The 23,793-nt window shown below is 45.0% G+C and overlaps 1 protein-coding gene across 1 annotated transcript in view; it reads left to right on the top strand.

Moving 5' to 3' along the window:
- Smad9 (SMAD family member 9) overlaps positions 1-23,793 on the top strand; it is a 47,153-nt gene that overhangs the window by 966 nt on the left and 22,394 nt on the right. The window lies entirely within an intron of this gene.

The following is a 23,793-nucleotide window of genomic DNA, read 5'->3' as shown; positions in this document are numbered from 1 at the left end:
GGCTTGCTGACGACGTTCTGTAAAAATGTAATTAGCAACGGGAGTGAAGAATAACGGTAGTCTTCGGCCCTTTAAATCATGCCGCTTCCTAGGCCACTCCTCGGGAGGATTTGTGGTTGTGAAATGTGCTAGCATGCCTGTCAATGAGAAGGAATGCCTTCGGATGTTTACACTTAAAAAACTATTCATCTATATTTAAAAAAGGAAATAGAAATTCAGCCCTAGGACACTCTCTAGCAAACGACCAGGATTCAATGCCCTGCCTTTAGAAAGCCAGGAACATGATTTTAGATCTGTGGTTGGTTATCCAAGGACATCGCAGTTAAGAAACCGGTGTGGTAGTTTATAAATAAGGAACCTTTAAAATATGCTAAGATTATCAAAGGGTCAAGTATTTCTGAAAACAGACTCCTTGGTGACAAGGCAGCTTCCTGCAAGCCAGCCTTTTCTGGGTCTGTCCTGACACTGAGGCCCCCCACTTTTATGCTTGAGTGATTGGCTTTGTCAGGGTGCTCCCCTCTTCTCCCCTCACCCCCCTACCCCCTCCCAGTTTGAGCTATGCTTTGGAGAATGTTTGCCTAGTCTGGTTCCAGCAAGCTCACTTACCAGTGGAGTTGTCTAAAAATCAGAGACAAATTAAAGTTAACCTTAGCACTTGTCAAGTCTTTTAAAGTCAGCATGAGACACTTGGTGTTTTCTTTATCAAATATTTCTTTTGCTTTTACTGACATATTCCCCAGCTAATGAGCAAATCAGAAAAGATTCACTGGTATCAGCTTCTGTGTCTCTGATACCCTAAGATGTAGGAAGAAAAAGAAGATTTCTATTATAGGAAACTTCACCACAGATATCTAAGCATTGAATAAACGGTAAATTTGTGTATCTTTTCTGGCCATGTGGCCAAATTGGAGGAGGAAAAAAAAAAAACAAAGAAATTATTCTTTCGTATGAATAAAAGAATTCAATATCAGTTTTACAAATAATTGGATTCTGATGGGGGAGAGTGCAACGTTCTTTGCCGAGGTGGAGAGAGATGGTCACTGGCGCATGAAGGCAGCTGATTCTATCTGACCTTCCCTCCCTAGTACAAGAAAACAATTTCATCATCTTGCTTTAATATGATCTAAATCATACTTGCCCAGGGTGGGAAGGTCAGAGTTACGATATAAATATTCTTGGGTTTTATTTTTTTTGAAACATGGCATTAAATCCCAATGTTTTGACAGAGCTTAGCGTAGACTTCTGTTTATTCTTGTGCGTACGGAGGAATCCAGAAATGGGTATCCAGAATAAACCAGCAAACTGGGTGTAGGTTGAAAGCACGGATCTCCTCAAATTGTTGTAATTCTGGGCCATTGGGTTTTTATTCCCTTTATTACCGTTGTTAGTGATTTGGAAAGTTGCCTAAATTTTATTTCGATGCTGTGAGCAGACAGGAGGGTGTTGTGTTAACCTGAGGGGTGTTTGTGTAAGAACAGGGACATAGAAAAATAAACAAATATTCCCTGGCAATCAACTAACCTTTAAAAGCAAATATTTCAGTATGTCTGTGCCAACTAAAGTATTTAGGATTTTAAGAGTAATGTCAGCATTAGATGTTATCAGGACCATGCAAACTGGGTTTTCCTCTTCATGTGTCTTCACCCTGCTAGCACCCAGCCTAGGTCCCCTGGTCTGCCTCACACAGGGTGTCCCTGGCCAGGCTTATTTTCCCATGCCTTCCATTGGGGTTACAAGAGTGAATTACAGCTTCCCACGCAAACCCAGACTCTCCTCTTATCGGCCTATTTCCTCGAACCCAGGCTCAGTCTCAGAATGCCTTGCCCTCTGGCCTCACCTCCCATCAGATCCCTGTATTTGCTGGACACCTCCTCATTTTGTAGACTCTGCCCAAGTGCTACAGTCACGGTCACGGACTTTTCTCAGACAACCTTAGTGGTTGGTATGTCCTCCGAGCCTGTGTTGCTTTGCACAACGTGCTCACCTATTTCTTCCTCTCAGGGGCTCCTTACATGGTCAGGAGGGAACTAAGCTTCGTCTCCTCTTTCTTATTTCCTCCTTTACTGTTAACTGCAGTGCTTGGCTCAGGACTTAGTCAATAAATATTAATTAAATGAAAAACTCTCTTTATTGAACCCGGGTCCCTTCTGAAATAAAATCTATAAAAGCACTTCACCCACAGACTAGGTCTTAAAAGCCCATCCTTCAAAGTCACTGTGCAGGTGAGCCGAAGCCTTGTGAAGAAGTGGGGAGCTGATGTCAGCCCACATCCTGAGCTTAAGCCACCCCTGTGGGCCTCCCCCCCCCCCCCGAACACTGCGGCTGAGCAGTTCGGTCAGAAAAGTTCAGTGACAACTGTTATTGCAATAGAAATTTTCCATATTAGATTCACTATATAGACAATGCAAGCTTTTTAGGGAAAAAAAATCCAGATTTTAATACAATATAGCCACCACAATAAAACTCTAATTTGATTTTAACAAGAGAATTGTTGACACAGTCCGCTGGTTTCCCCCCTCAAAATTGACAATGCATGTATGTGTGTGTGTTCGAACTCCTGATTTGAGCTTTTACTTGGTTAGAGCTGGGTGCTCAGGGATCCTTAATGTGCATCAAGGGCTGTTCACTGATCTAAGATGGAGTTAGTGCATGGCAGGGTGAAAACTAGAACCTGGGTAAATATCAGGCCTAGAAGATCCATTTGATGGTAACTTTTTTATTGGGAAGCTCTCATTAACTCCCAGTCAACTTCCTAAGAATCAGGGATGCTGCATTTAAAAAGTTAAATCCAGTTTGGTTTAAAAACATCGCGCAGGAACATTAAGAGATGAACTATGCATGTGCACGGGGCAAGACTGCAGCCCTTCAGAGGCCGTCGTGCTAAAAGCTGTCTGGCTTTCCGGCCCTTCTTCTGAAGCCCATATTGAAGTTAAAGGGAGCAAGTGTAACCCGTGGGATGAATGTCAAGGAGACTTACATAGCTCTGCGGTTTTTCTAATCAATGTTTGAGTTGCCTTAAAAAATACTAAATGTGAAATCCTCTCTCTCTGCCCTTCTGTTTGCCTCTGCTCTCGAGTATCCAATCCCTTTGTTTATTTCCTTTCACTTCTTTCTCTGTCTGCCTCTTTCTCTGCCTCTCTTTCTGCTTTCTCTTTCTGCCTGTCTTTGTTTTTGTCTCTCTGCCCTCTCCTTCCCTCCCTCCCTTCCTCCCCATTCCCTCTCCCATCCCTCCCTCCCCCTCCCCTCCCCCTCTCTCTTAGTTATTTGAGCATCTCATACATGTTATTAGATCGTACTCATCCCTCCTCCAGCTCCTCTCAGAGTCACCCTCACATCTCTACCTGCCCAGATTCATGTTATCTTTGTTGTTTTTTTGTTCTTTGTTTTTGTGTTTTGTTTTGTTGGTTTTTCGAGACAGGGTTTTTCTGTATAGCCCTGGCTGTCCTGGAACTCACTTTGTAGACCAGGCTGGCCTCGAACTCAGAAATCCACCTGCCTCTGCCTCCTGAGTGCTGGGATTAAAGGTGTGCGCCACCATGCCCCGCTTTTGTTGCTATTTTTAACCTATCATATCCAGTTTGTGCTGCCGAATACTCTTGGAATTGTGGCCTTCTGCTGGAGTGGGCTGAGCTATAGAAGGCCGCACCTATGAAGAAAACTGACTGGCCTTCTCCTGAAGACTGGGGTGGAACTCCATGCCCAGTGACCACCTCTCTTCTCCATGTTGGAATTTTTTTTTTTTTAAGGTAGGGTTTGCTATGTATCACAGGCTGGCCTCACATTTAAAGTGATCCTCCTGCCTCAGCCTCTCAAGTGTGGGATTACAGTCACGTGCCACCAGGTACAACTGAAATTCGGTTAATATCCGACAATTTATAAGATTGTAAGTTACAGTGATTGTTTGCACAAGGTTTGGAGATGGTGGGTATGTACACACTCAACAAGCACTTCAACGCCCTGACTCAGGGGGGCCTTCTAGACAGAGCAGGTGCTGGGTCCACAGACCCAGCCTTCCTCTGTAGCCTGTGTCCCTCTGCAGGGCCTGAGCCTTTCACTGCTATCCCTCAGAAGCCCGGGTGGGGTGAGTGTGCGTGTGTTCTAGGCCCCATTGAATGTGCAGATCTTTCTCAAGGCACGCTTGAGGAGTGTTCAGCCCAAGCAGTGTCTTCTTAAACTTTCGGAGCTGAAATTGCTGACCTTGGCAATACCATCTTTCAGGAAAAAAAAAATGATGACAAACCTAGGAAAGGACGCAAAGAGCCTACCTATTTTCTGCTTTGTGGTAGAACAGTTGACCTCGCTTATCGTTCATGCTTCATTATTGATTAATGGGTTCATCTTTTGGTTTTCTGATAATCAGGGAGGACGGAGCTGGTGTTTGGGAGGAGCAGGGGAAAGGTCAGGCCACTTTAAAGCCAGCACATTAGTGCTAGGGGGTCAGCGTGAGGCAGGAGAGTGCTATAGAAAGTGGACTGAGAGATGTCCCTGGGAGGCAGTGTCTATTTGACCCGGCATTAGCAGAGTACAAGGTCCCTAAGGCACATGACTAGCCGAGGAAATACCTTAAGAGCCATCTTCTCTGTGGGAGAAGGAATTTGCTTTTATTTGCAAATGAGTTATCTAACATATGTGTAAAACCACCCGGGACCAGAGGCTACTTCAGAGTGATGATTGACAGAGGAAGGAGAGACTTGTGAAGCCAAAACTAGTGGCAGTGAACAAGGACAGAGAGAGAATGTGCCCTGTGGAAAAGATTTCAGGGCCCCCCCCTCCTGCCCTTCTCTGTTTCCTAGGGGTAGCAGAGCTTCCTCCTCAGGAGTGTGAGTTGGATCTGAAGTTGGCCATATGGGAAGCTCTGTGTACATGAACACTTCCTTCCCTCTGGCTTATTGACTAATTATGTGTTTGTACAAATGGACCATCAGGTGCTGGCTGTGTTTGCAAACCATGGCAGCTGGCGGACTGATGTCACTTCAGAGATGTGGCATTCCCTTTGCCTTCCATTGTGATTCCCTCCCAACCGCTGGCAAGAGATTTTGTGTAAACGGGTTCTGGTTCTTTGAAATATTGTGTTGATTTTTAAACGTGAGGTGATTGTAGATGCAGCGTCAGAGTGTAAGCATGAGGGGTGGGGGTTGGCGCTTTTCCTTCCTTTCCACCTTTCTTTTATACCCTACAACCACTGTGTCTGAATTGCTTATGAGGCTCCAAACCAGGCTGTGTGTGTGTGTGTGTTGGGCGGGGAGGGATACTCCACAAAATAAGAAACAACATAAAAAATAATACCCTGGACTCTACAGACAAGTTCACAGAGAGCGAAGGAGATCAGAAAAGCAGATATTGGGTAGCATCCCAGAGAAGCTGTGGACCCAGGCTGAGGACCCATCCCAATGCAGGACCTGGGCTGCCCTTCTACTCTCAGCCTTGGTCAGAAAAAAAATTTTTTTAAAGTTTCCCCCCCCCTCCCCCCAGGAGGCAGCAGTCAGTGTAGAGATGCATGCGTTGTCAAAGTGCTGAGGATGAGAGATTGAGCAGGGCATCTGTAGTTGACCCCCTGCGCTCCCCCAGCAAGGCCCAGGGAACATCATGGAAGTGTAAGATCATAGGATGGGGCAGAGGGCTGTGAAGGGCTTGTTTTCTGGACACAGCGTGGCTATCAGACTGCAGCTCACAGTGTCTGGGCTTTAATGCACAAGGTCAAGCCCACTGAAATAGATGGGATAGATGATCTCTGAGCCCTCACCCCTCATTAAAGAGCAGAGGGAAGGGCAAGCATTCATTTTTGAGAGTATGGCTACTGATAGGGATTCCCACCCTCCAGTGATGGCCCCACCTCCATGCACACATGGCCAGTACTAGCATGATCAAGTCGGGTATTAAAGAAAAACAGAGATGAAGTTAGAAGGGAGGTATATTAGAAGGTTATGGGGATGTTGGGTGGGGGAGGTGGGGGGCATATGTGATCATATTCCTTTGTCTGTGTGAGAGAGACAGCTCAGTAGTTAAGAGCTCTGGCTGCTCTTGCAGAGGACCTAGGTTCGATTCCCAGCACCCATTTGGCGGCTCACAACTGTCTGTTATCCCAGTTTCAGGGGATAGGATGCCCTCTTCTGGTTTCTGAGGGCATCACATGAGTGTGGTGCTCAGATATACATGCAAGGCACACACACTCATGCCCATAAAGTAAAGATAAATAAATATACCAAAATATTAGCCGGACAGACACCTTTAATCCCAGCACTCAGGAGTCAGAGGCAGGTGGATCTCTGAGAGTCCGAGGCCAGCCTGGTCTACAGTGCCAGTTCCAGAACAGCCAGGGCTACACAGAGAAACCCTGTCTCAAAAAACCCATTGGTGTTTCGTGGTTGGCCTCCTTGGGAGGACTGAAAGCTCATGGAGACTAGAAACTGCATCTCATCATGAGCCACTCAGCCCTAGCATAGGCCCAGGGCATCCTTGGTTGTACATGTTTAGTTTCTGCCCTCACCTGCTTTCCTTATAGCTTGGGAGTGGGAATGGGGACGCTGTGGGCTATAGTGAAGAGAAGAGCACAGGGATTCAGAATTATTCCTTAGATAAGGAAGAACTATTTAGTTTTAACGTGTGGCCAAAAGACAACTTTCAGAGGGTGGGGATAGGAAGGTGGTGTTAAAGAGAGACAAGAAAGACAGTCTGAGATGCTGTCATGCTTCTAACGGCCACTAAGGCATCATCACTTCTGACCTTCCCTGGACAGCAACCAAGACATGGTTTACTAGGGAGCTGTTTGTTTGAGACAACATGTCACTATGATGCCAGGCTGCTCATCTTCCTCCTTCAGCCTCCCAAGGGCTGGAATTAGAGGCACATGCACTTGAGTTATTAGTGGTTCCTCCTCTCCCCCGGCAGCCAGGAACTCAGCCAGCCTCAACACACACACACACACACACACACCTGTTTAAAAATGTTGAAATATTATTTATAGCCATTTAAGACTTTCCAGGGATTCACATTTAAGTTAGTATTCTGTAGAAGACCATTTAAAGCAGGTGTCTTAGTTAGGGTTTTACTGCTGTGAATAGACACCATGACCAAGGCAAGTCTTATAAGGACAATATTTAATTGGGGCTGGCTTACAGGTTCAGAGGTTCAGCCCATTATCATCAAGGCTCCTGGCAGCATCCAGGCAGGCAGGAGGAGCTGAGCTACAACTTCATCTGGAGGCTGCTAGCAGAATACTGGCTTCCAGGCAGCTAGGATAAGTGTCTTAAAGCTTACGCCCACAGTGACACACCTACTCCAAAAAGGCCAGACCTACTCCAATAGGGCCACTTCCAGGGCCAAGCATGTAAAAACCATCACAACAGGTAAACTATTAAATGGCCCAGATGTAGTTGAACATGTTGTGTAAGTCTGCCTTTGAAAGGCATTATATGACACTAGCAAAGCAGCGAGTTTTAGACCAGAGGGTGGACCGATCACATGACATTGAATAAAGCAACAGTTTCTGACATTGATAAAACTGCACTTGGCCCTTGACTCACTCTCCATTTCTCTATGGTGTCTGTGTGCCTGGTGGCATGGTTAATGGCTTTGGGGAGACTCTCAGCTTTTAACAAATACAGGGATGAGGATGCCCGTTTGCGGGAACTCGGTGTGCAGGACAGATGCTTGCTGCTGCTGCTGCTGCTGCTGCTGCTGCGGTGCTTGGAGGCCCCTGGGTAGGGTTTCCAAGCAGTCCGCTTCCTGAAGGAGGAACGGAGGGAGCTGGAAACACAGGTAAGGTCAGAAGGTGACGAGCTTTAGAAGCTCAAAATATGAGCACATGCACACACCCGCCTCACTCTGTTAACATGAAAATACGTAAACTACGTAGAGTGAACATTGAGGGGTGGCGATCAGTGCGCATGCAGTACTTTTAATCCCAACCTACAGACATACAATGGTGATCCCGTAGTGTTGGACGGCACAGCAACGTGTCACGTGGGCTGTAGTCACATGGTTTGTAACTGGCTCTGCTGTGGGCTAGGAAGAAAGCTGGCTAAGGTATCCAAACGGGAGGAGACTACGAGAGCAGTCGCCCGGGGCATCGGGATTTGGTGCCCATCGGAATGTGGGGTTGAGGAGAAGAAGACAAGCTGCTTTTCACAGTGGCTAAGAGCTGGCCCATGCTTTCCAGTCCAGCATCTGGTAAGAGCAGCCAAGCAGGAGCGGCCGCTCAGCAGCTCAGCAGCGGGCTTCTCACTTTGGTGTCTGCAAGAGAGTCGGCTGGCTGGAAAGCTGGGATGTCACCTAACAACTTTCTTAAACTGGGCCCTAATGAAATAATTCCTATCTATTGTGTTAACCGTTCTTGCTTCAGCCATGATATATTTCTGAGGTGGATTTCATTTGTTTTGTTTGGGTTGTTGTTGTTTTTGTTGTTGTTTTACTACTACCGTGAGGCAAGCCAACAGGTCTCAGGGGATACAGCATCCTCTTTTGGCCTCGGAAGGCACTGGATACAGGTGGTGCGTATACACACATGCAGGCAAAACACCCATGCACCTGAAAATAGAAATAAATAAAAAATTTAAAGTATATTTTAAATGAGCTTCAAATATTTTAGAATTTAATTGTGTAGTATGATGTAAAGGTGGTTGGACCTGTAATATTTCCACATGGTTAGCTCTCTTGTGCTCCTGTTTCAGGAGGGACGGTATAGTCAGTTTTGAAAGAATGAAGTTCAGATTGTGTGGCGTCTTGGAGGTTGTGAAGTACTAGCGACTGTGACTATCACACTATCAGGCTTCCCCCTCCCCCCAGCGTACTTACAGTTGCCTTAGGAAGGTTTGTAATACGATGTTTTAGTTGGAGAGCATTATTTATTTATTTGTTTATTTATGGTCTTTCTGAGACAGAGTTTCTCTGGGTAACCCTGGGTGTCCTGGAACTCACTTTGGAGACCAGGCTGGCTTCGAACTCAGAAATCCCCCTGCCTCTGCCTCCCAAGTGCTGGGATTAAAGGCATGCTCCACCACTGCCCAGCGGAGAGCATCTTTTAAAACATTTATTTGTTTTATGTACATGACTGTTGGCCTGCGTCACGTGCATGCAGTACCTGGGGAGGCCAGAAGAGGGCACTGGCTTCTCTGGAACTGGAGTTTGGGATGGTTTGAGCAGCCATGTGAGTGCTGGGAATTGAACCCAAGTCTTCTAGAGATCTCTTCCTTCCTCCCTCCCTCCCTCCTTCCCTCCCTCCCTCCCTCCCTCCCCCACCTCAATGCTGGAAGAACTTTTAGAGCTTACATCATAAGACAAACTGATACAGAAAAAAATAAAGCTGAGAGCAGTATTGATTAAGGCTGTGTAAAGTTGCTGTCGGTTGGTTCTGAGGCAGAAAACAGATCTCATTAAAAAATGAGTCTCTCTGGGGTTTAGCCCATCATTCCTCTTTCCCTTAGTGTTGAAGCAAATGTTATTTTTAAAATGGCACTTTGCTCTAAACCCCAAACCTCCGCCATCCGAGGAAATTGATATGTTTATGCGAATCTGCATTTACTGAGAGGAAGGGAACCGACGGGCAGGCAGAGCGCCAGGGCTCACAGGCCCGAGGCCTCCTTCACAGCGCAGCCCGCAGGGATGGCTGTCTAAAAAAATTCGGACTTGATACGTTATTCTACAAGAATTAACATTTATTAAAAACACGTTTAACTCTGGCAGATGGGGGGAAGAGAAAGCCCTTGAAGGATAACAGAGCGCACGGTTTGACACCTGGAATGAAATCTTTATCATGTAAAAATGTGTTTACCTTTTAAAAATTTTTTTTAAATTTTTTATTTTTTTCTGGCTGTTGAGTTTAAGCATTAAGCGTGCTCAGGCAGCGAGTCTGTCACCACTGCTCGAAGAGCTCGCCTCTCAGACTAAAGCTCGCCTCTCAGACTAATGTTCAAAGCCTTTTGAGCAGTGGTCCCCATTACCCCTTCCGGCCCACGCTGGTGCCCTCCATTCTTCGTAAGTACCATCTTTACGACCCTCTGGATATTCCACGCCCGACGAATCCTCATCGTTGATCCTTAGCGTCTGTTTTCCATCGCTAAGCAGTGTTCTCAAGGTTTGCCCACATTGTAGAGCGTGCCTTTCTCTTCCTGTGACTGGAAAATAGACACCTCGGGTGTGTGTGTCACACCTCCGTTTATCCATCCATCGGTTGATAGTTGCTTTCCGCCTCGAAGCCTTTGTGAATCAAACTGCCATGGATACCACACTACTGAGCATTTGGTTTTGATTTGGGGTGCACTCCTTGGATTGTTTGTCTAACTGTACCTGTGTGAACAGCTATGAAATGTGGCCAAGCTGTTTTCCGTCTCCAACCACGGGGCTGACCTCTGAGTCCACTTTCACCTCAGGTGCTCTCTGTTTTGCTGGTTGGTGGCCCTTTTAATATGGTGAAGCCACACCTCTTTGTGTTTTGATTTGGGTCCCCAGTGATGCTGATGTCATGGGCTTGTCACTCTTGTATCTTCCTTGAAGAAGTGAGTATTTAATGCTAGGTGTGATGGGAGTAGGGACCTGCAAAGCTCCAGTTCCCTGAGAGGCTGACGGGTCATTTAAATCTGAGTTTAAACCAGACCTGATCATGCTGGAGAGATGGCATCCAGAAGTCCTGAGTTCAATTCCCAGCAACCACATAGTTCACAACCATATATACTGGGATCTGATGCCCTCTTCTGGTATGCAGGTGTATCTATATATAGATAGAATACTCAGATACATAAAATAAATAAATACATCTTAAAACGAAGAAGACAAGCCTCTAACTCAAGATGAGAAAAGAAGGGAGGAAGAAGAAAAGAAGGAGAACGGAAAGGAGAGAAGTAAGTGTCTAATAGCCCTGGCTGTCCTAAAGCTCACTATGTAGACTGGCCTCAAACTCACATAGTTCAAGTTCCAAGTTCTGGGGATTAAAGGCAGGTGACACTACTCAGCTCCTGGTGTTTTGTTTTTTTGTTTTTGTTGTTATTTGTTTTGTTTGTTTTAAGACAAGTTCTTCTATGTAGTTCATGGAAATCCTTCTGCCTCATCCCCCAGTTATTCTCACCAGAATTATAGGAGTGAAGCAACACAATTTACGCTTCTCACTTTGTAATGGCTTTGTTGTTGTTATTGTTGTTGTCGTTGTTGAGTTATAGGATTTTATTCTTGACGGTGACTCTGTAACAGACATATGAATTGTGCAGAAGATGGTACATTCCAAACAAATTTCAGATATTCCCCCTTTCATGCGTTGTACATATTATACATGTAATCTATATCCTTAATTAAAAGTGTTACTTCTATAGAATTTAATAGCAAGTGTAAATGAAAATTTCAAGTATTTCTCCTAAATGTTCTGCTCCTTACTCTGAACGGTCTTTAGGCAGACTGAGACTAGACTACAAGGTATGTCATGTGCCTCACAGAGCAGGAGGTGGTCGCTGTGGCTTCACACCGGTAAGACAGTGCCTGCTCTTCAGGTGGCAACAGGGACAGACTTTTGGCTTTCAAAGTTCTGGGAACTTTTCTCTGTGAGGATAAATAGCTGTCATCTCCCAAGTCTTTGCCTTTTCTTGGAGCTTCTTCCTCCTCATTTAAAATGACTTAAAGGTGCAAAAATATTTTAAAACAGGCCAATTAGTAGCAAGACTCTTTAAAACCCAGTTTCACTTCTGTTTTTGAAGTATTGACATATTGGATAGTTTTTCTTTTCTTTTCTTTTCTTTTTTTTTGTTTTGTTTTTCGAGATAGGGTTTCTCTGTATAGTCTTGGCTGTCCTGGAACTCACTTTGTAGACCAGGCTGGCCTTGAACTCAGAAATCCTCCTGCCTCTGCCTCCCAAGTGCTGGGATTAAAGGCGTGCGCCACCACCGCCCGGCTTGGGTAGTTTTTCTAAAAGTCCAACTGTAAACACCCAAAATCCAAAATAGTAAAAAATAAGTACAAGACATATTAGATAGGAGACCGTTAGCAGGGATAACGACTTTTAGGAAGAATAAGATCAAATGGAGGAGTGATAGGAATGAGGCTGCTAACTGCTGCTGAGGAGTAATGAGGGCTTCCTCAACTCAACTCTATTGGCATTGAGATCCGGATCACTGGTCAGAGGCCCTCTTCTGCATCACAGGATGGTTAACGGTATCCCTGGCGTCTAACTGACATCTTCCTCCCTTAGCTGTGACAACCAAGATGTCTTCAGATGTTGCCTACTGTCCCCTCGGAGGCCTTAGGAAGCAAGATATGTGTGGTTAGAGGATCTGGGTTCTCAGAGCAGGAGGCAACAATGGTGTTGGGAGGCAGAGGCAGGCAGATTTCTGGGTTCGAGGCCAGCCTGGTCTACAGAGTGAGTTCCAGGACAGCCAGGGCTATACAGAGAAACCCTGTCTCGAAAAACCAAACAACAACAACAACAACAAAGGTGTTAAAACAAAGGGCTCCTCAGGAGAGGATACAGTAGTTAACCCAGCAGTGAATATTGTTGAGTCCCTGTTATATTCTGACACCACAGCTGGTGTCAGCATCACATCAATGATACTACGTCACGTGGCTGACGTCACGTGGCTGAACGATACAGAAGTGAGTAAGTAAATTGCTATCTATGAAAGCTTTGCCATCCGATAAAGAAACGACAAAGAAATAAGTGCACGATACACAACATCTCGGGATGCCGCAGAGGTCCTGATAGGTGAGCTGGCTTGGAAGGATGCGCCTTGCAGTGGGCTCTGCAGACCCTCGTTGACATTTAGTTGTGGAGTGGAAAATCAAGCTTGAAGCAAAACTCTCTAGGCTCTCCTCATCTACGCACTGAGACTCAGTCCCCAGCTGTGCTTGAAGCTGCTGTGATTTCATAGGGCAGTTATACATTTCCCCTAAGGCTTAAGTAGGTCGATTAGTGCCCGGTAATCCCAGAACAATGCAACTTGAGAGACTATTTGTATACTTCGCATATGGTTTGACATCGTCACCCAGGGCTCTGAGGTGCAGAGCAAGCTCTCATCACCACCAGACTCCTGTCAATTTATATTGACGGTGCACTGCGGATTTGGAAAGTTATACAGTAAAAGGCACATTTGCATCCTCTGGTTGACAACTCCTTTATCGACTTCAAGTAGCTCTGCTGTAATGGAACCTAGATGGGACTACATGGCTCAGCTTGTGGAGTGGCAATAGATTGCTTAATCTCACAGCAGCAATATTTGCCGTTGTGGGAAAAAAAAACCCTACATTTATTCAGTGGCAGTTTGCATACAATAATGACAGGTGTCACACTGCCAGAAATATCTACATTCGGAATATTCTGCGTTGAAAAATAAATGCATAAGAATTGCAAGTGAATTTTTTTTACAGTGCATCCCGGGCAGCCGCAGCCATTTCCTAACCCCAGTCTGCCCCCTTGAGCAACAGCAGTGCTCAGTCTGGCTGCTGTCACTGCCTGATTATTTAATTCAACTAAAACTGATGAATGAATGTGTTTACTGAAGACTTTGTTCAGAGGGTGTTTTTTTTTTTCTCTTCTCCCAAACAGCATGCTAATACTTGCGTGTTTTCTGATATAACTGCGCAAGTGTCCTCGCTTGTCAGGAGGATTATTTATATACACTAAAGGCTACGGCCACGCTCAAAGATTAGAAGCAGGCTGGAGTTTCTCGGCTTAGGGGAAACAACGAAGTGCTCTATATTCTGCTTCACTGTGTTGTCTTATTTTATTTAATCGTGTAGATGTGTGTGTTTGTGTGTACGGACAAGGATGTGCAAAGTTGGCCAGAGGTGTCAGATCCCTTGGAGCTGAAGTTACAGGCAGTTGTGACCCGGCTCTTGTGGCTGATGGGAACCATACTCTAGTCCCCTGGGTGGTAGTACTTGCTCTTGACTGCTGAGGATCTCTCCAGCCCCTGATGTACCATATTTGAGTCTTCATGGGGACAGTACAGTTGAGGACTTGCTGCCTACAGGAACAGCATCTGTGGCTTTCTTCCCCTATCACAGGATTTTGAAAGCATCCCTTGGCACTAGAGCCCAAAGCCCCGACTACTGGGCTCTCTGGCCCCTTGAACTCCCTGCCAGCAGGACTTGCTCAATCATGGTATTTTCTTCTACGCTTCTTATAGTTTCACCCTCGTTTTTATCTCAGCTGTGCATGAATTACGTTTCCAGAGCCCCTTCAGTCATCAAAGAGTAAACACCTAATGTTAAACACACCTAGATGCCAAGGTACAAGATTGTCAAAAAAGCCCATGTGCTAATTGAGCTTGTATCACAATAGGAAAAATACAGTAAACATTTTTTAAAAAAATTTTTATTGGGTATTTTCCTCATTTACATTTCCAAGGCTAGCCCAAAAGTCCCCCATACGCTCCCCACCCAACTCCCCTACCCACCCACTCCCACTTCTTGGCCCTGGTGTTCCCCTGTACTGAGGCATATAAATTTTGCACGACCAATGGGCCTCTCTTTCCACTGATGGCCGGCTAGGCCATCTTCTGATACATATGCAGCTAGAGACATGAGCTCCGGGGGGTACTGGTTAGTTCATATTCTTGTTCCACCTATAGGGTTGCAGATCCCTTTAGCTCCTTGGATACTTTCTCTAGCTAAACATTTTTTTTAAAGAAAAAGATTATAACATGACCTTGAAAACTAACACAGAACACTCATAATATTCCAATTTTAAAACCTAATGTGAATTTACAATAGTCAAAATAATGTGGTGTTGGCCTAGGGACTGACAGAGACCAAAGAAGTGCAATTGAAAGTTCAAAGGTGCTGGAGAGATGGCTCAGTGGTTAAGAGCACTGACTGCTCTTCCAAAGGTCCTGAGTTCAAATCCCAGCAACCACATGGTGGCTCACAACCATCTGTAATGGGATCTGATGCCCTCTTCTGGGGTGTCTGAAGACAGCTACAGTGTACTTACATATACTAAATAAATAAATCTTAAAAAAAACAAAACAAGAAAGTTCAAAGGCTAAAGACAAACATTTATGTCCATCGTTGTTTTATAAGAATGTCAGTAAGACCATGTAGTGGAGAAGGAAGAGTGTAACCAGCAGTGGTAACAGGTAAGCGTTCCAACTTCATCCTTCTGTATATGGTTACCTAGTTATCCCACAACTACTTATGCGTAAGTGCTCATGCACACACACACACACACACACACATACACACACATACACACACACACATACACACAAACACATACACAACACATACACACACACACATACACACATACACATACACACACATACATACACACACACATACACACACACATACACACATACACACACACACATACACACATACACACACATACACACACACATATACACACAAACACATACACACACATACATACACACACACACATACACACACACACACACACACACACACACACACACACACACACACACAATTTCATTGGTCAGTGACGTAAGTATAAAAGCCAAAACAATACAACTTTTAGAAGACAGCGTAACGGTAATTTTTCATGGACTTGAGTTTGGTAATGGATTCTCATAGGTTACATCAAAAGCATAGATAACCAAGAAAGGGTAAATATATACTACTAAAATTAAGAATATTCTTTTTTTTTATTATTTTTTTTTATTTTCTTTTGGTTTTGGTTTTTGTTGTTGTTGCTGTTTTTTGAGACAGGGTTTCTCTGGTAGCCCTGGCTGTCCTGGAACTCACTTTGTAGACCAGGCTGGCCTCAAACTCAGAAATCTGCCTGCCTCTGCCTCCCGAGTGCTGGGATTAAAGGCGTGCGCCACCACGCCCACCCAAGAGTATTCTTGATCTGGATGTAGCGGCACACACCTTTAATGTCTGCACTCAGAAGGCAGAGGCTGGTAGATCTCTTTGTCTTGAGGTCAGTTGGTCTATATAGGAAGTCCTAGGACACGAAGGGCTACATTGAGAGAGCCTATTTAAAAAACAAAACAAACAATTTTTTTTTATGCATTGAAAAATTTTAACACAAAAAATTCAAAGGCAACATTCAGGATGATTATCTGCACACACACACACACACACAATCTACACAATCAAAATGAATAAAGGGCTTTACAGCAACAAAATTACCCACGGGGTATAGTAGTCTGCACCTATAATCCCAACCCTTGAGATGTGAAGTATAACAATTGTAAAGGCAAGGCCAGCCCCAGCTGCATACCCACACCCCATCTTAAAATCAATGCAAAACAAAGCCGTAAGTGTAAAATACTTTGGCTGCTACAGAAAATAATTGAGCAATTTCTAACAAAGTTAAACCCAAACTCCATATGGCACACTGCAGCTTCCCTCCCAGGGCTATGCCCCAAAGAATTGATCACCCTCACTCAAACACGTGTCTGCACCCACAGATTCGTATCATCACAGTTCACAGTAGCCTGAAGGTAGAAGCTACATGTATGTCATCTGTATGGCTGAATGAATGATCGGATCGGCACCTATGTTTACGGACACATTTATGCACTTGTAAATGTCTCCTGGGTACCTGATTAGCTGTAGAAGGATCTAGTCCATAGACACAGAGTGCATGTTGTGGGAGGGAGACAGGGGAAGGACCTGCTAAGCGGGAGTTGTGTTTTGTCTTAGTGGGACAAGTTGAGCTTATGAGCTGGCGAGAGGTGGTGGCCATGTAGCATGGTGAATATACTAAATCTGATTGTTCTAAAAAAAGAAATGAGTAATTCCACTTTGGTACAGTTTGAGCAAGATAAGGTAAAATATGTGGTGGGCTAATCCTTTGGAGAAAGCAAGTGTGTGCATGTGGTGGTTCAATTGAGAATTTCCCCTATTGGTGAATACTTTTGAACACTTGGTCCCCACCTGGTGGCACTATCTGGGAAGATTTCAGAGGTTGGCCTTGCTGGGGGAAGAATGTCACTGGCAGTTGGTGCCATCTTAGCTATACTGTTATCCCCACTTGGAGAAAACTGGCAGCCTGGAGGTGCTCACATTCATGCCTCGGGATCCCAGCTCGGGCCTGGGGAGTCAGGAGAGCTGTCCTTGTCAGCCTGCTATAGACTGTGGCTCTCCACTGGCTGGGAACGTCGCGGAAAAGCCATTGCTACAGAAATGGCACAGAGGACTTGGAGTTAGTCAGATTCTCCTCACTGTGACGTAACACCTGACAAACTCCACAGGAGGAGAGGTTACTGGGCTGGTGGTGTCTGATGTTCTAGTCTATTGAGGCAGAAGGAGTGTGGTGTGTCACAGCTTCTCACATGATGGCTCCTAGAGTGCAGAGAGAGGCAGTTTCACAGCCAGACAGCTCCTCCTTTCTCTTCTTTCATTCTGTCCGTGCAACATGGAATGATGTCACCTACTCAGGGTGAGAGTCCCTTGCTTTGTCAGTGCTCTCTGAAAACCCCCTCGCAGACATGCCAAGACACGTATGTGCTTCAGTGATTCTCCCAAGCACTTTTCAGTTCATTCACGTGGAAAATCAAGATTAGTCATCTCAGACGCTCTTGCCACTTGTATTTCAAAAAGAAATTGTAGGTTAAGTCAAACATCATGTCCCTTCTCCACTAGCAAGCCATTTAACAAGGCCAGAAGTGGACTCTAGCGTCTTGTATTACCCTTGTAAGACTCAATATTTGAAGCAAGCTGATGGCATCAGAGCTGTAGATGTGCTGCCTGGTGCTTAGTGGGATCACGGAGGGTCACCATGACTGACTCAAAGAATGAGGGACGTGCTGGGGGTTCCTTCAGAAGGCTTCAGAGGCTGTTTACATAGATTTTAAACAAATAATAGTTTGCTTTTGCTTTTAAAGAATTTTATGTGTATGAGTGTGTGCCTACATGCATACAGGTGTAACATGTGCTTGCAGTGCTCAAAACGGCCAGAAGAGGGCATCAGAGATGGTTGTGAGCCGACATGTGGGTGCTGGGAACTAAAACTGGGTCCTCTGCAAGAGTAGCCAGTGCTCTGAACTGCTGAGCCACCTCTCTAGTCCCAGTCAGGATGTTTTTGATGGCACCAGTATCAAGCAAAACAGGTACTCATTCTTGCTTCTCAGAGGACCAAAGTGGGAAAGAAATGGAGTAAAAATTTAACATGTAAATATGACTTCTGTTTTGACAAAAGCAAGGTACTGAATAAAAACAAAACAAAACAAAAAACCAAAAAGCAAACAAACAAACAAACAACCTCCCCCCCAATAGAATGTCTTTTTTTAAGTCTCTGTCCTCTGTATTATGGGACCACTACCCATGTTTGGGCTGAGATACTCTACATGGGTATTGCCTGATATTTAGAATGATACAGTTTATCTTGTTTCTGAAGGCTGTGCAGGCAACATTTATTTATTTATTTGGCAAGGGGCTCACTGACTTCAGCTGTGAAATAATACTGCCTGCTTACACAAAAACTGGAGCAGTTGTAAAGTTCCCAAAGTTTTTAAAATTGGTGGTGTTTTGATGGGCAAAGAGTTTATAATATAGAGTGTCTCCAACACTAATTTGATTCATTCTGCAGTTTGCTGACAATGGTCCTTCAGGGCCCAACAACAATATCTAGGAGGTAAGATTTACACTGTGTATTTTTAAGGTTAAAATTATATTTTGAAAGTAATGAGATCTCTTAATTCTGCTATCAGGCCTGCACTGGTCTCTACCAAAAAGTTAGATATACCTTTGGCAGTTGAATGTATGAGATGCAGTGTTGACTCAAATAGCAATATGGAAAGGCCTTAGTAAACATTTGCTGAATGGAAGGCTACTTATCTCTTGGAAATCTGAATGTGAAACAGGTTTGGGGAGATGGAATTATGCTTGCACATTCATTATTACTCCCCTTGTAAGATAAATAATCCTTCCCAAGTTTATATTTGTGGTAAGCCCAGATTTTCACGGGTTAGATTTGCTTGGAGTCAAGATACCTTCTGTTGCGTAAGATCTGGTTTATTCTTCTCGGGGTTGCTAAGGTCCAGGATTTTTTAAGGGCAATAGTTATTCACAAGTTTATAAATAATGCAGTAAAAATAGATTTGTAAGGATCTCGAATTTGCGATTCATCGATCATTCATGTAGAAATACTTGGCCTGGATGCTGACTGCCCTTGAGAACGTGGGGTGTTTGCTAAACATGTTAAGAGTTATGGATATGCCTGGGCAAGGAAGACCTGCATTGTGTGGACTGGGAAGATGTAAGCTCACATTCATGGGAAATTTCCATCAGCATTTTCTAATATAAACCAAGAAGCACATTTGAATCAGGTCTGACTTGAGAGGCCACATTTGGGTTTTTCTATGAGTTAAAGGCATTTTATTAGTCTTCTGTTGAGTTTGTGCTATTTCACCAAAACAATCATATTCTCTCTCTCTCTCCCTCTCTCTCTGTGTCTCTATTTTCTCTGTCTGTCTGTCTCTCTTTCTCTGTCTGTCTATACCTGTCTCTTTCTGTCTCGGTCTCTGGTGTGTATATGTGCATGTAGAGGTCAGAGGTCTAATTTGGTGTCCACTTTCCTTTTTTTTTTAATTGTAAAAGTATTCTGCCTTCATGTATATATGTGCCCCTGTGAGTGACTAGTGCCTGTGGAGGCCAAAAGAGAGCATCATATATCCTTAAATTGGAGTTATAGTTATATACGGGGTGACTCTATGTATAAGAATGGTCACTACCCATTTTAGGTTCCACAAGTCTTATCTTGGGAAGGAAATAAACATGTAGCCTCATATACATACATACATACATACATACACACACACACACACACACACACTCACACTACTTTATATAGTGTGAGTGTGTGTGTGTGTGTGTGTGAGAGAGAGAGTGTGTGTGTGTGAGTGTGTCAGAGTTAATAGGTTTTCTCCTTGGTACGTGTCTATATGTTCATGTGTGTGTACCTGTGTTGGGGAGTGTGCACATATGTGTGTGTATTTGCAGAAGTTGTAGGTAGACATCAGCTATCTTCCTTGACTCTTTCTTTGAGACAGGGTTCCTCAGTTAATCTGGCCAGACTGAGCTGTGGACCCCAGGGATCCTCTTGTCTCTGCTTGCCACAGGTACATGCCACCGCCGCTCCTCTAGATTTTATATGGGTGGTGGGGATTGGTGTGAGGTGCTTGCAGTGAGCACTTTATAGTCAAGCCTCCCTCCACTCCCCACCCTGCTTAAGCCATGCTGGGGATGAGACCTAGGGCCAAGGCCAAGCTAGCTAAGCCAGAGCTTAGCGGTTCCACTAACCATGCCTATCTCTGTAGTCTTAACCGAGCTGTGGGTGCCTCAGAGTGACTAATCCGATGCCACCACTCCAGGAAGTGCAGGGGAGGGAGGGCAAGAATCAATGTTGATTAGTAAAAAGCCTATTCAGGGGAGGTTCCAGGTTTTCTTCTGAAGCTCAATCAGCGCTTTGAGAAACCAAGGTCGAAGCCCTCCCCAGTCTTCTGCACACCTCAGTTTCTATGGAGTTTCTCCGAGCTGAGAGTTATTTCCCAGCTAACTGAAAATGCAGGGTGTAAAGCCAGCTAGCTCCCTTCTCCCTAGCCTCCTTCTCTCCCCATGGCCGGGAACACCCCAGTCCTCTCTCCTGCTGCTGCTGTCCTGTGGACAGGCTGCCCCATTGCTCTTCCTGACTTCTTCAGGGAACTTAATGTACAAATGCTGAGTCAAGGGCCCATCCCCCAAATAGTCAAGAGTTGGTTTTTATCTTTCCCACTCGAGGGCCGCGTCTGCTTGAGGGGGAAAGTGGCAGGTTTATGTTCTGATAGAATGTTTGGGGGGCTCACCAGAGCTGAGTACCTGCTTGCCTGAGCCTTTTCTTTATATCCCCAGCCAGTCCCCCCCAGCCCCCCCAGTGCCAGCCTCTCCAGCCCCCCCAGTGCCAGCCTCCCCAGCCTCCCAGCCTCACTGTAACTTTTTGTGTCCTCATGGATGAGAGGCCCTGTAGGAGTTTCCCTCCAGAATACACTCTGCTCTTCATCTATCCCCACCTCTCAGCTTTTCCATCCCTCTCAAATTTCTTACCCACTCCCAGTTTCACTGGCTTCATTGACTTTAGAGTCTTCCTATGACCAGATGGGTAAACCTGCTGTCTTAGTTGGGGGTTACTGCTGCTGTGAAGATGAAACACCATGACCAAAAGCAGCTTAGGGAGGAAAGGGTTTGTCTCACTCACAGTTCTGTGTTGCAGTTCATCAGCAAAAGCAGCGAGGGCAGGAGCTCACACAGAGCAGCATTCCTGGGAAAGTGATGCTTATGGGCTTGCTCCCCATGGCTTGCTCAGCCTGCTTTCTTATAGAACCCAGGACCACCAGCCCAGGGATGGCACCACCCACAATGGGCTGGGCCCTCCCACATTGATCGCTAATTAAGAAATGCTTTACAGCTGGATCTCATGGAGGCATCCCTCTGTTGCAGTTCCCTTCTCTCTGATGAATAGCTCTTCTCTATTGACTCTAGTTTGTGTCAACCTGATATATAACCAGCCAGGACGCATGCCTACATCTGCTCTCACTAGTTTCTCTTCTTCTCTACTCCCATTCTCTCTCTCTCTTCATTTTATTTTATTTATTATTATATTATTATTTGTAAAATAAATCACTCCATTTGTGTTTTGAGAATAGGGTCTCATATAGCTGAGGCTGGCCCCAGACTTGCTATGGACCCAAGGATGCTCTCGAATGCCTGAGTCTCCTGCCTCCATCCTTTAGACAAGCCTTCTGCACTTATGCTTTTGGCTTGTTTGCTGTCAGTGTGGCCACTGGCGGGTCCCCGTGCCTTTCTCAAGACCACTGTGCTTTTCTGCACAGCACTTCATGGTTTGACAATATCATCCAATAGTTGAGTATTCAAATGTCAAACATCTAAGCTCAAGAGGGCCGAGGGCCATTTATTTACTTCATGTATGTGGGTACAATGTCACTGTCTTCGGACACACCACAGGAGGGCATCAGATCCCATTACAGATGGTTGTGAGCCACCATGTGGTTGCTGGGAATTGAACTCAGGACCACTGGAAGAGCAGCCAGTGCTCTTAACCACTGAGCCATCTCTCCAGCCCCCTGAAAGCACTTCTTATTTGCTTTGTTAACTAGTGTTGTAGAAGATGCAATGCAAAAGTGGTCAGAACAGTTCTTTCAGCAAACGTTGTTTACTGAGTGTGGTCAGTAAACTGTTTGGAGAGGGTTTATTAACACATACTCAGCACTGGCCATGAGTAGAGAGTCAAAAGGGGCATCATGCTTATACTTCCTTCGAAATGAGCACTGGTACCCCAGAATGATATTGTGTCTTCAGGAAGGGCTTCTCAAGGTTTCCACTCACTGGGTATGTTGAGATGATCTGGAGCAGTAGACAGATCTGTCTCAGGATTCTGAGATCCCATCTCTTCAGAATTAAAAGACAGACTCTCCCAAGGAGGCTGGGTCAGTGGAAATAAATAGTAATTGGGCAGGCATGGTGGTGTACACTTTTAATCCCAGGACCCAGGAAGCAGAGACAGGCAATTCTCTTAAGTTCCATGCCAGCTTGGTCTACATAGCAAGTTCCAGACCATCTAGAAGGACATAGTGGGACAGGGAACTGAAGCCCCTCAGGGGCCTGGCTTCATTCCAGCGGTGACATCTCTCTTCCAGCCTCATTGACATCAGAGAGCTTATTCCAGAAAGATTCCTGCAACGAATCTAAAAGCTGTTTCATTTGTTGGCTGTGTTCTTTGCACATTGAAAAGATAAACTACAAGCAACACTATCCACCCTTCCACTGATTGTACTGTATTGTTAGTTTGTATAAATGACCACACTGGGGGTGCTCTATTCAGGTGAGAGGCAGGCTGGGCATTGGTGCCATCAGGCAGTCAGGTGGGCTGGAGGCCGAGGTCAGTGGACATTTAGATTCTCCAGCAGCTGTAGGGAGTCAGGCTGGCACTTGTTAAACTCACACAGGCAGAGGGGACCACACTGTGGATGCTCTTCTGATGGGCAGATCCCGGGAACAGAGTCCCCTAGGTCCTCTCCTGTCTGAAATGAGGAATGGGGTCATGTAACAGACTCCAGGCTGCTTCTCCTGGGAAAACACAAACTGGTAGGGGAAGAACCATGAGATTCTAAGTTTGATTAAGTTTTAACACATTTCCCAGTAACAAGACATCAGGCGTACAGGCAAGCAGAGAGGATAATGGTGGAACGTCTCCATATCCTTCAGCTAGCCTGATTTAAATTTTTAACTTTCAGGCAGTTTCTGTTTTGCCTCTTTATATGGTGGTCACGGTCAAGCTTGGCTATTTATCATCGTGAAGTTCTGTATTTCATATTTCAGAGGCTTCCTCAGTGCAAAGGTCTCTGCTTGTTGGACTAAGGGCTGGATTGAAGCCTTAAAATCCTGCTCCGTGGTCACTGTGTGGCTTCTGAGGTTATCGAGAATTCACAGTGAGGTCAGACTTGAAGAACGAGGCTTCTCAGACCCTCAGTGTATCAGAGAAGGATGCCAGTCCCTGAGGATCACTCTCTTGGTAAGTTTCAGGCAGTTTCAAGAAACATAGTTTAGGAGCAATTGACTGTAAAGCATAAGTAAAAATATGAAGTTTATATTGCCGATGCATCCGGCTCCAGACACATAGCTAGGATGAAAGGTTTTAATCATCTTATTATTCACACCATAGAACTTGCCTTTTCTGTCTTAGATGTCTTACAATATAGTCTATTTTTCTGTTTGTTTGTTTGTTTCATACAAGTTACTTTGCTCCAATAAATTGGTAGGATCCCACAGTTAAGAACAAAAACCCAAACCATCTCCATAGAAGACAACTGTCATTTGTTCCCTGGAACAGAGAGGTGGGCCTTT

This window comes from Mus caroli, unplaced genomic scaffold, assembly GCF_978045245.1.
Source record: "Mus caroli unplaced genomic scaffold, Mus_caroli_1 scaffold_3, whole genome shotgun sequence".
NCBI lineage: Eukaryota > Metazoa > Chordata > Mammalia > Rodentia > Muridae > Mus > Mus caroli.
This window is presented reverse-complemented; position numbering and strand designations above follow the sequence as displayed.